The following is a 14,055-nucleotide window of genomic DNA, read 5'->3' on the forward strand; positions in this document are numbered from 1 at the left end:
GATTGAATGGCGGAGCAGGCTCGAGGGGCCGAATGGCCGACTCCTGCTCCTAATTCTTATGTCCTTAAAATGGCCGAACCTGACTCTGTGCTCTTCAATGATTGCTCTTTACTGTTGCTTAATAGTTCTTCCATTTTTCTAAACCTCCACTAGGAAAATGACACAAGAGAAAACGATTGTTGTGTTAGGGATCGTGTTCCTTGAGGTAAAGCCTGGAATGTCGCGCTAGACAAAGGCTTGAAGCTACCAAACAAGTTCAAGCATTTTCTGGTCTGGGTTCGCTCTCCTCCCCCACCTTCCAATTCTTCTTCTTCTGACATCTTGCACACAAAGTCCTGTCAAGTGAAGGAGGTTAAGACCTTCTCAATGCTCCATTAACTAAAGAAAACAGTCGGCAGCTCAGCCAACCTGCCTGTCCGGTCTGAAGACCCAGGTCACATCATCATCCATCACCCCTGGGACAGGCCTGAAAAGTAGCGCTGTCACAGCTTTGCAATTTGACAGAGAGATGAAAGAGTTTCCAATGGCCAGGAGACGGGTGGAGAGTGGGCCCAAGAGAGGCAGAGTGTCATGGAAATTACAAAAGCAAGGAGTTGGTTTCACAGCATCGAAAACTGCCTTCCCTAAATGTGTGGGTATCTGTGGGGGTTTGTACATTGGGTGTCTGTCGATGTGCATGAGTGCATGTGGGGTGGGTGTATATGTGCAGAGATGTGTGCATGTGAGTGTGTGTGTGTGAGGAGTGTGAGTGAGTGTGTGAGGAGTGAGTGAGTGTGTGAGTGTGAGGAGTGTGTGTGTGTGAGTGTATGAGGAGTGTGTGAGTGAGTGTGTGAGTGAGTGTGTGTGTGAGTGTGTGTGTGAGTGTGTGTGTGAGGAGTGTGAGTGAATGTGTGAGGAGTGTGAGTGTGTGAGGAGTGTGAGTGTGTGAGGAGTGTGAGTGTGTGAGGAGTGTGAGTGTGTGAGGAGTGTGAGTGTGTGAGGAGTGTGAGAGTGTGTGTGTGTGAGTGTGTGTGTGAGGAGTGTGAGTGAGTGTGTGTGTGAGGAGTGTGAGCGTGTGAGGAGTGAGTGTGTGTGAGTGAGTGTGTGAGTGAGGAGTGTGAGTGAGTGTGTGCGATATGTGTGTGTGAAAAACATTGTCTAGCAGTTCAACATGGCTTTAACAGACAGACCCAGCAGTAAATATCAATCCCCCATGGGCCATATGTAGGCTGCTTATAAGGAGCACTCCCCATCTCTCTGTATTCCCATGGTATCTGTATACGAGTATCCTGCTCTGTACAGTAACATTATATGAACATGTGTTGTAACTGAGCAGCAGTTGTAATTTTAGACGGGGCCATTTAGCCAACCCGCCCTGGCCAAAGGTTCAATCTCAGTCTCTTCAAACCTCTGTGAACTGGGAGCTTTACTGCCTCTCAGCTGAGGGGCGAGGATTTCATCTAAACGGGGGAAGCTTGCCATCTGAATGGAAGGAAAAGCTGGACGGACCATGATGGCACTTCCTGTCATTAGCTTCTGCCTCTGACTGGAATGGGGAGTTAATGGGGGATGGTGGGGCCTTGAGTACAGCAAGGGAGTTCTCCCCAGTGTCCAGGGACAATATTTATCCCTCAACCAACATAACAAAAACAGATTATCTGGTCATTATCGCATTGCTGTTTGTGGGAGCTTGCTGTGCGCAAATTGGCTGCCGCGTTTCCCACATTACAACAGTGACCACACTTCAAAAGTACTTCATTGGCTGTAAAGCGCTTTGAGACGTCCGGTGGTCGTGAAAGGCGCTATATAAATGCAAGTCTTTTTCTTTCTTTACAGAAGATTAAGGGGCGATCTAATTAAGGTTTTTAAGATGATTAACGGATTCGATAGGGTAGATAGAGTGAAACTATTTCCTCTGGTGGGGGGAGTTCAGAACAAGGGGGCATAACCTTAAAATTAGAGCCAGGCCGTTCAGGGGTGATGTCAGGAAGCACTTCTTCACACAAAGGGCAGTGGAAATCTGGAACTCTCTCCCGCAAAAAGCTGTTGAGGCTGGGGGTCAATTGAAAATTTCAGAACTGCAATTGAGAGATTTTTGTTGGGCGAGGGTATTGAGGGATACGGAACCAAGGCGAGAAATGGAGTTAAGATACAGATCAGCCATGACCTAATTGAATGATGGAACAGGCTCAAGGGGCTGAACGGCCTCCTCCTGTTCCGATGATGGAGATCTAATGGGGAAGTGGCGGGGGGGGGTGGTTTCACCAGTAAAGTGAGGAGGGGAGTCTCACCCACAGCTTGCTGGGCTCACAGGAGCACCGCGAATCGGGCAAGACCCCAATCCCTGCCTAATTCTACATCCCACATTACAACAGTGACGACACTTCACAAGTACTTCATTGGCTGTAAAGCGCTTTGAGACATCCGGTGGTCCTGAAAGGCACTACAGAAATGCAAGTCTTTCTTTTATTCTTTTAATTCTGCCAGGATCAGTCTCACAGTCTCAGGGATTTTAGACACCCAGCACACACACACACGTACATTTCTCCAGGCATAAAGATACCCAGCCAAATATCGGACACTCATTTTTGTTGGGAATTCATTTGACCCAGGCTGTTGCTTGCAGCTGTCTCTCTGAAACATTCTAGTTCCCAAACCGTTGCTATGTGCCTGGAAATGACAAGAACTCGTGGAACTGGGCACAGATCCCAGCTACCTGTATTCAACCAATTGATGTGGATTCAGAGGATATTTGGTGCTAAGCCCAAATGTGAGCACCTTCCCCCCCTCCCCTTCCCCCCTCCCTCTCTCCCCTTCCCCCTCCCCTTCCCCCCCTCCCCTTCCCCCTCTCCCCTTCCCCCTCTCCCCTTCCCCCTCTCCCCTTCCCTCTCCCCTTCCCCCTCTCCCCTTCCTCTCCCCCCTCCCCTTCCCCCCTCCCCTTCCCCCTCTCCCCTTCCCCCTCTCCCCTTCCCCCTCTCCCCTTCCCCCTCTCCCCTTCCCCCTCTCCCCTTCCCCCTTCCCCCCTTCCCCCTCTCCCCTTCCCCCCTCCCTCTCTCCCCTTCCCCCTCCCCTTCCCCCTCTCCCCTTCCCCCTCTCCCCTTCCCCCTCTCCCCTTCCCTCTCCCCTTCCCTCTCCCCTTCCCCCTCTCCCCTTCCTCTCCCCCCTCCCCTTCCCCCCTCCCCTTCCCCCCCTCCCCTTCCCCCTCTCCCCTTCCCCCTCTCCCCTTCCCCCTCTCCCCTTCCCCCTCTCCCCTTCCCCCTCTCCCCTTCCCCCTCTCCCCTTCCCCCTTCCCCCCTTCCCCCTCTCCCCCCTCTCCCCTTCCCCCTTTCCCTTCCCTTTCCCCTCCTCCCCTTCCCCTTTCCCCTTCCCCTCCCCTCTCCCCTTCCCCCTCTCCCCTTCCCCCTCTCCCCTTTCCTTCCCCCTCTCCCCTTCCACCTCTCCCCCTCTCCTTCCCCCTCTCCTCTTCCCCCTCTTCCCTTCCCCCTCTCCCCTTCCTCTCCTTCCCCTTTCCCCCTCTTCCCTTCCCCCTCCCCCCTCTCCTTCCCCCTCTCCTCTTCCCCCTTTCCCCCTCTTCCCTTCCCCCTCTTCCCTTCCCCCTCTCCCCTTCCCCTCCCCCCTCTCCCCTTCCCCTCTCCCCTCTCCTTCCCCCTTTCCCCCTCTTCCCTTTCCCCTTCCCCCTCTCCTCTTCCCCCTTTCCCCCTCTTCCCTTCCCCCTCTCCCCTTCCCTTCCCCCTCTCCCCTTCCCCTCTCCCCTCTCCTTCCCCCTTTCCCCCTCTTCCCTTCCCCCTCTCCCCTTCCCCTCCCCCTCCCCCTCCCCCTCTCCCCTTCCCCTCTCCCCTCTCCTTCCCCCTTTCCCCCTCTTCCCTTCCCCCTTTCCCCCTCTTCCCTCTCCCCTCCCCTCTTCCCTTCCCCACTCCCTCTCCCCCTTTCACTCCACCCCTTTCCTTCCCCCTCACAATTTCTCCCCACTCTCCACCCTCTCCCCCTCCCACTTTCCCCCTCTCCACCTCCTTGGAGTCTGTTCTTTTTTGAGAACCTCCTAAAGCTCACAGCTGGAGAGTTGTTGATTTCCACGCCCATGTGCGTTACGTCCTCAGGTATGTGATATCTGCCTTTAGTGATGGGGAGTCGGATATGTGCAGTAAGAGTAACGAGGAAAGGCTACTCCTGCTCCCGATCGCTGTCTCGTGACTCCTGCTGGAAGGTGTGTGATTGTGGGACGAGGTTGGGATCGGGCTTAGCTGTGGTGCCCCCTCCCACAGTTGAATAGCCAGCCGACACTCGCTCACTCACTGGGCTCACGTGTGTAGAATGGGTACTTGGGTGGGGAATAGAGATCAGCCACAGCTATACAAGCCCTGGTTAGACCACATCTGGAGCACTGTGTACCGTTCTGGGCACCGCACCTTCGAAAGGATTTATTGGCCTTGGAAGGAGCACAGCGCAGATTCACCAGAATGTTACCAGGGCTTCCAAGCCTTAGATTATGAGGAGAGATTACATAAACTAGGCTTGTATTCCCTGGAATATAGATGGTTAAGGGGCAATTTGATTGAGGTTTTTAGGATTTTGAAAGGAATCGACAGGGTAGCTAGAGAGAAACTTTTTCCGCTGGTGGGGGAGTCTAGGACAGGAGACATAATCTTAAAATCAGAGCCAGGCCGTTCAGGAGAGAAGTTAGGAAACACTTCTTCACACAAAGAGTGGCAGAAGTGTGGGACTCCCTCCCACAAAAAGCAGTAGGTGCCGGGGCTCAATTAATAATCTTAAATCCGAGATCGATAGATTTTTGCTGGACAGGGGTAATAAGGATTACGGAACCAAGGTGGGCAGCTGGAGTGAGGACACAGATCAGCCGTGGTCTGATTGAATGGTGGAGCAGGCTCGAGGGGCTGAATGGCCTCCTCTTGTTCCTCTGCTGCAATCGCTGCCCTTGGAAACACATCCAGTGACTTCAGCAGAGAACAGAAGAGAAAAAGAATATTAAAAAATATCTCTTCCCTTTCTCTTCACCCTCCGCCTTCCACCTGTTCATCGAGCAGGCCTTCCTGCCACCGCCAAGCACCGAGGCCTCCTCACCTGACACGCAATCTGAATTAATTTTGCCGGATTCAATCCTCTTGTCAGGCGAGTGTTTCCTATTTAATTCCTCCACGCCCCCCTCCCCCCCAACCGGTGAAATATTTGGTAACTTTATTGTGTCCCGGTGTCCCGACGAGTGAGAATCTGCCGCGGCATCATCGGGCGTGACGAGGTTAATGGTTTCCGAAGCCCGGACGTGACCTTGAAGAACGCAATCATTTCGGCAAATTATTGGGAGAGGGAAGAAAGAAAGAAAAAACAGAAATGGAGGGACAAGATTAGGGCAGATCGAGGCTGGTGAAAGGGAGATTGACAGGCCGAAAGATTAAGCAAATGTCAGAATGGGGAGAGGGAGAGAAAGGCGGGGGGGAGGAGGGAGATAGAATCAAGCAGAACTGTCTAGTGTGGTCTTCTGTCAGCAAGATAAGGCACAGAACATTTCATCCTTTCATCCGGTTGCTGGACAAGTCAGTCAAGGTGTCATCCCCTTGTACTGTTCACAGACGGATAATATATGGGCTGGATGGAGGTAGTCGCTGATGTTATTAACGTGCTCAGGCTCCCAGGCACAGTTTTTGCAAGAGTTAGATAATGGCCATTACCTTCTCAATCTTGTGGATATAATGCGTTTTTGACATCTGATCACAGGGCCTGTTTCGGGAGGAGAGGCTGATATCAGGGGCTAGGTGACACCATGATGAAGTGTCACTTTACAGGCATAATGGTATCTTGGGCCAGGAGCAGCAGGGAAAGCCTCGGAGGCACATCCCTGGGGGACCCGTGGCTGATAGAGCAGAGAGAGTGCCGAGAACAGATTGTCTCTTTGCATGCAAGCTCGGAGGGGGTGGGAGAAAATCCACATTTCAATTTCCAGCCAGATCTCTCCCGAATTAAATCTCCTGCACCGAAGCTGCGAGAATCAAATTTCCTTCAGGGTAATCTGTTGCCCTGAAAGGTTCTTTCACATGGAGGAGCTTCCTGTGCCTGTTCTGTAGGTGTTAGCCATGGCTCAGTGGGCAGCACTCTCGCTTCTGAGTCAGAAGGTTGTGCGTTCAAGTCCCACTCCAGCTACTTGAGCCCATAAGCTAGGCTGACACTTGCAGTGCTGAGGGAGTGCTGCACTGTCGGAGGTGCTATCTTTCAGATGAGACGTTAAACCGAGGCCCCGTCTGCCCTCTCGGGGACGTTTAAAAATCCCGCGACATTATTTTGAAGAAGAGCAGGGGAGTTCTCCCCGGTGTCCTGGGCCAATATTAATCCCTCAACCAACATCACTAAAAACAGATTATTTGCTCATTATCTCATTGTGGGAGCTTGCTGTGCGTAAATTAGCTGCCGTATTTCTTACATTACAACGGAGACTACACTTCAAAAGTACTTCATTGACTGTAAAGTGCTTTGGGATGTCCTGAGGTCGTGAAAGGCGCTATATAAATGCAAGTTCTTTCCATCTTCTAGTATACACGCTTGCATTGAGTGAAGCTCCATATTAGGAGAACAATTTTATAGAAATAGACGGCATGACAATGCTGCACACAAGGTGGTTTATGTTCGGTTATAAATAGAGAACTGTGCTGGATGGAGAGGAGGTTAAACGAGTAAGAGACACCTTTATCAGACAGTAAATAAAAATAATTAACAAAGGAAAAGACCAGCAAGCCCTGAGACAACAGACTAATATTTCCGTCGAGACAAGGCAATGGAGGCATCGAGCACAGAAAACAGCACTTTGAAGAGTCACAAATCAGAGGTAACGAAGGGCTCCTGTGTTGTGTCTAAAGCAGGAAAAAATTAATAGGGTTTCTACGCACACTGAGGTTAAAAGTCAGATGTTACAAAGAGGTAAAGTCAATCGCAATGATGCATCGCTTTGTGAAAAGCATAATGACGTAAAGCTGAAGGGACATGCTGAGCTGAGTAATTTCAGGCTCTTAAAAATATGTTTATGTACTAACTGATCTCCTGCGGCGTTGCTCGTGGGGACTGTGGGGTCCAGTGTGCGATGGTCACCTGCTGGCCTGGCCTGTCCCTTTTTAAAAATTCATTCTTGGGATGTGGGCGTCGCCGGCAAGGCCAGCATTTAGTGCCCATCACCTGTTGCCCCTGAGAAGGTGGTGGTGAGCCGCCTTCCTGAACCACTGCAGTCCGTGTGGTGAAGGTACTCCCACAGTGCTGTTAGGGAGGGAGTTCCAGGATTTTGACCCAGCGACGATGAAGGAAGGGCTGCTTTGTCCTGGATGATGTTGAGCTTCTTGAGTGTTGTTGGAGCTGCACTCATCCAGGCAAGTGGAGAGTATTCCATCACACTCCTGACTTGTGCCTTGTAGATGGTGGAAAGGCTTTGGGGAGTCAGGAGGTGAGACACTCGCTGCAGAATACCCAGCCCCTTGCTCCAGTACACCCTGTAAGAAAATAGCAAACACTAACTCAGTTTCAGGCAACTGTACCTCTCCTCACACCCTTCACCCCACCATTAGCAACCTGCCCTCAGCTGTCTAGTTCCCTCCCTGCGTCTGGCTCAGTGGGTCTCACTCTCGCATCTGAGTCAGAAGGTTGTGGGTTCAAATCCCACTCCAGAGACTGAGCACAAAAATCTAGGCTGACACTCCAGTGCAGTACTGAGGGAGGTGCATTCTTTCAGATGAGACGTTAAACTGACATCCCGTCTGATCTCTCAGGTGGATGTAACAGATCCCACGGCACTATTTTGAAGAGCAGGGGAGTTCTCCCCGGTGTCCTGGCCAATATTTATCCCTCAACCAACATCATTAAAAACAGATTATCTGCTCATTATCACATTGATGTTTGTGGGAGCTTGCTGTGTGCTAATTGGCTGCCACGTTTCCTACATTACAACAGTGACTACACTTCAAAAAGCACTTCATTGGCTGTAAAGCACTTTGGGATGTCCTGAGTTTGTGAAAGGTACTATATAAATGCAAATCTTTCTTTCTTTCCCTAAACCTCTCCGCCTCGCTCATCTCCCACTCCTCCTTTAAGACCTCCCTTTGGTCATACCCTCCAATGGCTTCTTCTTTGGCTCGGCGACTATTTTTTATGTTATGCCTCTGTGAAGCACCTTGGGATGTTTTTCTACGTTAAAGACACTATATAAATGTACATTGTTAGTGTTTATAAACTACTGCGGTCAGTTAGAGTGCAATTGTAATTTTTGGTCAATGTCTGGCTCCAGGTCAATGCCTGGCTTTCTTCCTCGTTATTAAGATTGTTATGTATCTGTAGCAAAGTGTGACATCTGGAATATAATAACTGGATTGCGACGTCTCATTTCTAACATCTTCCGGTTCTGATGGAAGGTCATTGATCTGAAACGTTAACTCTGTTTCGCTCTCTCCCCACAGATGCTGCCGGACCTGCTGACTGTTTCCAGCATTTTCTGTTTATATTCCACCTATCTATATTTTGGGATGAGAAATGGTCCCAATACTGAACCCTGGTTAACAACAGTTAGCAACCCTCCATTCAAATTTATAAAGGAGACACACTGGGGAACAGTGGGCTGTGCAGTTGCCAATTTTCCTCCACTTTGCAACTGGGAAACATGCAGTTCCTGAGTGCAAAAGCAGATGAAATTGGGACAGAGACGTGTGACTCTGCGCGCCACCTCAAGAGTGCCATGTCTGTGTTGAATTAGCTTCTCTCAGTCACCCCTCACCACCAGCCGGGGACCCCTGCTAGAACTCTATGTATGGGGGTAGAGTTTCCGCCAGGTTGCGCTGGTATTTCCGGTGCAATTCGCTTGAAATCGGCCAAACCAGCGTAAAACATCGCAGAATTTCAAGCGCCAGTTCCGTTCGGCGCAAATCAAGTTTCCGCGATCTTTTGCACTGAACATCGTGCTGGAAGCCGGCCCCGCCCACAAAACCGGCCCCGCCGCCAGCTCGAATTCATCGCCACGGAGAGTTTCCGCCAATTGCCTTTGAGGGGGCTCTAAAAATTAAGCATTTTTTTAGGCGCAAAGGCACTAATAGGGAACTTAGTACAGGAAACTCTTTATTGTCCGGCACCGACGGGACCGGCGTGGTGCTGGTTTATCAAAAAGTCCGGATTACAGAGAGGTATAGTTAAAAGGTACAGGAGCTCCGTACACAGCAACAAATCCAGGCTTCCCTGTTGCTTAGCAACAAGTGCAGTAACCCCGGCCACAGACCAAGCATCCCTGTTGCTTAGCAACAAGTGCACGAACCCCAGTTACACAGCCACAGATCCAGGAACGGCCACTAATATGAAGTAAAACTTACCTGAACCTACTCCTGAATTTTGCCGGTTAACATTTTAGGTGCTGGTAAATCGAGAGTTTCCTGTAAAAGCTTTTAAATATCAAAAAATATTTAATTTACTAAGAAACTGACTAGTGCGCACCAATGAAACGAATAAATGGTTCTGCATAGTTTTTTTAAAGTTATTTTCAGTGATTTAAAACTGGGTTACTCACAGGTGGTGGAATGGACACTGATTAAAAATGCTTAGTTTTGGCGATAAATCCATTTTCATATGTTAATAAAACTGCACCAGGTTACCACTCTTAAATACATCATGGAATATTTTTTAATGCAAAGAAAATGACCAATTCCGCTCTAAAACGCTGCCCGATTGCACTGGTTCACGGCCGATTTTATGTTTGTGATTATGCAAATGAGTTTGAGCAGAAACTTGAACTGTAACTTCACTTCGGAAAAACCAGCGCAGTTTTGAGCGCAATTTGCGCCCCGGATTGCAGACTGCTCCCGAAGCGGAAACTCTACCCCATGGTTTTTATCCAGGACTCCGGTTGTGATGCGCATCACGGTGGAAGAGCCCGTAGCCACTGCCTAGGCGCATGAGGAACAACCGCTTGGGTAACGGGAGCAGAGGCTAGGCAACATTCCCAAAGGTGGCAGTTCAGCAAGTGTCCGAGCCTTCGGGAGAGGAGAGAGGGAAATCATTCTCAAAAAGGCAAAAAGAAAGCATGTCAGGGGGCTAATCTGTAAATGTAATTACTGAGGTCAATTCATCACTTTCACCGGCGTTTAGCAGCTCAGACAGATGTAAAAGCACAGGGGTAGATTCGGACTTGGTGCGACAGTGTAAAACAGGCAATAGTCAATTGCCAGCCTCTTGTACGCCTCTCCCCAATTTTATTTCCATTGAAGTCCATCGGGAGAGATGTGAAACGGGCTCCCGACTCGCTATCATCCATTTTACACCGTCGCGCAAAGTCACAATCTACCCCACAGACTGCAGTGATGTTTCCTTTATTCCCCTAGTGTCTCCGCTTTAGCCTGGGACACACCTGGGAAGCTGAACGCTGGGAATAAGGCATACATGGCTTTGCCTGAGATCAGCCATTCCCGCTACCCACCCCCTCCCCGCCCCAGACCCCGGCCTCAGTAAGAACATAAGAACATAAGAAATAGAAGCATGAGTCGCCCATTCGGCCCCTCGAGCCTGCTCCACCATTCAATAAGATCATGGCTGATCTTCTACCTCATTTCCACTTTCCTGCACTATCCACATATCCCTTGATTCCCTTAATATCCAAAAATCTATCGCTCTCTGGCCTAGAAATTGGGTTGAGGCGCCAAAGTGGCGCCAAGTTTGCCTGGGCGCTGATTTTTGCGCCGCGTTCGGAGCATTAACAAACGTCAGAAATTCAGTTTCAGCGCCCCTCGAGGGAGACGGGGCGAGGCTCGAGGCACTCCACGTCCCTCTTAGGGCGCTGAAACTGAATATTGCAGCGCAACGTGCCGCAGCGCCACACGCTGCGGCACGGCACGCTGCGGTACTGCAGGCCTTCCTCCCATTGTTAAGGGGGAGGGGCCTGCACCAGCGCGATGAGCGATCGCGAGTGCCAGCAAAAGAGCCCGGCACCGAGGAGAAGTGCCGGGCTCTCGGGAAACAGCCGGCAATGCCGCGGGGGGGGGGGGGGTCAGGAGGCCGGGGACGGAGGTGCTGGCAGGCAGCCGCCGAAAAAGGCGGCCGCCCCGCACCTCCACCTTAACTTGCACCACTGCCGGCACAGCAAGGCCCTGTGAACCGGGCGCGGGTAGCGAACGGCACTACAGCAGCATTCACTACCAAATATCGCGATCGGGGCGCTAATGGGGTGTTGCGCACACTGATGACGTCATCGGTGGCGGCGCAGCGCAACAGGCTAACGCCACCATTAGCGCCCCCGCTGAATATCGCGGGAGGCGCGGCCAGTGGCGCTACAGCCACTGACTGCCCTCTTTAGGCGCTAATAGGTGGCGCTACATACCCAATTCCTCCCCCTCTGTCTTGAATATACTCAATGACTGAGCCTCCACAGCCCTCTGGGGTAGAGAATTCCAAAGATTCACCACCCTCTGAGTGAAAAATTTCTCCTCATCTCAGTCCTAAGTGGCTGACCCCTTATTCTGAGACTGTGACCCCTGGTTCTAGACTCCCCAGTCAGGGGAAACATCCTCCCTGCATCTATCCTGTCAGGCCCTGTAAGAATGTTGTATGTTTCACTGAGATCACCTCTCATTCTTCTAAACTCTAGAGAATAAAGGCCTCGTCTACTCAATCTCTCCTCATAGGACAAACCCCCATCCTAGGAACCAGTTGCACTCCCTCTATGGTAAGTAACTGGGAGCATCGCTTCACTCGTGCTGCTTCAGAGAGCCCGAGCTCCCACTGGCCCCTCCTGTGTTGGCTGTGACTCGGCCCCAGTAACACAGACTCATCAGGCACTTCACACCTGGGCAGGACAGGAACTCAGCAACAAGCACTGAATACCAACAGCAAAATCTCGTGACGAGTCCCGGAGTTTCCCAGTTTCCTGTTTAATTGTTATTTCAGCTCCTGGCTCTTTGGGATCTAATTACAGCAAAGTTAGGATCACACAACGTACAGAACACTTTCAGCATTATGGGCACACAGATTGTCATTAGAACATGGTACAAAACGACAATGTAAAAATGAAAAAGAACATAAGAATTAGGAGCAGGAGTCGGCCATTCGGCCCCTCGAGTCTGCTCCGCCATTCAATAAGATCATGGCTGATCATCAACCTTAACTCCACTTTCCCACACGATCCCCATAGCCCTTGATTCCCCTAGAGTCCAAAAATCTATCGATCTCTGTCTTGAATGTACTCAATGACTGAGCATCCACAGCCCTCTGGGGCAGAGAATTCCAAAGATTCACCACCCTCTGAGTAAAGACATTTCTCCTCATCTCAGTCTTAAATGGCCGACCCCTTATCCTGAGACTGTGACCCCAAGTTCTAGACTCCCCAGCCAGGGGAAACAGCCTCTCAGCATCTACCCCATCAAGCCCTCTAAGAATTTTATACGTTTCAATGAGATCACCTCTCATTCTTCTAAACTCGAGAGTATAGGCCCATTCTACTCAATCTCTCATCATAGGACAGCCCTCTCACCCCAGGAACCAGTCTGGTGAACCTTCGTTGCACCGCCTCTAAGGCAAGTATATCCTTCCTTAGGTAAGGAGACCAAAACTGTGCCCAGTACTCCAGATGTAGTCTCACCAAAGCCCTATATAACTGCAGCAAGACTTCCTTACACTTATAAACCAACCCCCTTGCAATAAAGGCTAACATGCCATTTGCCTTCCTAATTGCTTGTATACTTGCATGTTAACTTTCTGTGATTTGTGTACAAGGACCCCCAAATACCTCTGAATACCAAAGAAAGACTTGCATTTATATAGCACCTTTCACAACCTCAGGACGTCTCAAAGCGCTTCACAGCCAATGAAGTACTTTTGACGTGTAGTCACTGTTGTAATGTAGGAAACGCAGCAGCCAATTTGCGCACAGCAAGCTCCCACAAACAGCAAAGTGATAATGACCAGATAATCTGTTTTTGTGATGTTGATTGAGGGATAAATAATGGCCCAGGACACCGGGGAGAACTCCCCAGCTCTTCTTCGAAATAGTGCTGTGGGATCTTTTACATCCAGCTGAGCGAGCAGACGGGGCCTCGGTTTAACATCTCATTGGAAAGACGGCACCACCAACAGTGCAGCGCTCCCTCAGTACTGCACTGCCACCAACTGAGCCATGGCTCACATATAAAATCAGGTATGGAATGTCAGTGTCCAGTATAACAGGGTACAGAGCACTGTCAATGTGCTGTACAGTCAGATGGGAGTAACCCCACTTCATGGGGTCCCTACATTGACTCCAGACCCCATGAAGTCTCATGGCTTCAGGTCAAACATGGGTGAGGAAACCTCCTGCTGATTACCACCTACCACCCTCCCTCAGCTGATGAATCAGTACTCCTCCATGTTGAACACCACTTGGAAGAAACACGGAGGGTCGCAAGAGCACAGAATGTACTCTGGATGGGGGACTTCAATGTCTGAATCCTGAAGGAAATAGGTAAGACAACCAACACGAGGGAATAACCTACTTGGCCTTGTCCTCACCAATCTACCTGTTGCAGATGCATCTTGCGTTGACCTTGTGGAGACCAAGCCTCGTCTTCACACTGAGGACACCCTCCATCGTGTTGTGTGGCACTACCACCGTGCTAAATGGGATAGATTAAGAACAGATCTAGCAGCTCTAAACTGGGCATCCATGAGGTACTGTGGGCCATCAGCAGCAGAATTGTATTCCACCACAATCTGTAACCTCATGGCCCACATATCCGTCACTCCTCCATCACCATCAAGCCAGGCGACCAATCCTGGTTCAATGAGGAGTGTAGAAGAGCATTCCAGGAGCAGCACCAGGCGTACCTGAAAACTAGGTGCCAACCTGGGGAAGCTGCAACACAGGCCTAAAGTTAGAAGGAAGTAATCCTTCTATAGCACTTGGTACACTGGGCAATGTCTAGTCAAATCATCCCAGCTTCCTCCATAGATGTCAGTGAGTCCTGAAAGGTGGGTTACCATGGCAACAATGACCCTATAAACAATAAGATAAAAATGCATTGTTAAAGAGAAATACACAGCATGACCCGCAGCATCTTAAAAGAGAAGACAGGTTGATGTTGC

This window comes from Somniosus microcephalus, chromosome 24, assembly GCF_052327205.1.
Source record: "Somniosus microcephalus isolate GS21.2 chromosome 24, FLI_Smic_1.0, whole genome shotgun sequence".
Lineage (NCBI taxonomy): Eukaryota > Metazoa > Chordata > Chondrichthyes > Squaliformes > Somniosidae > Somniosus > Somniosus microcephalus.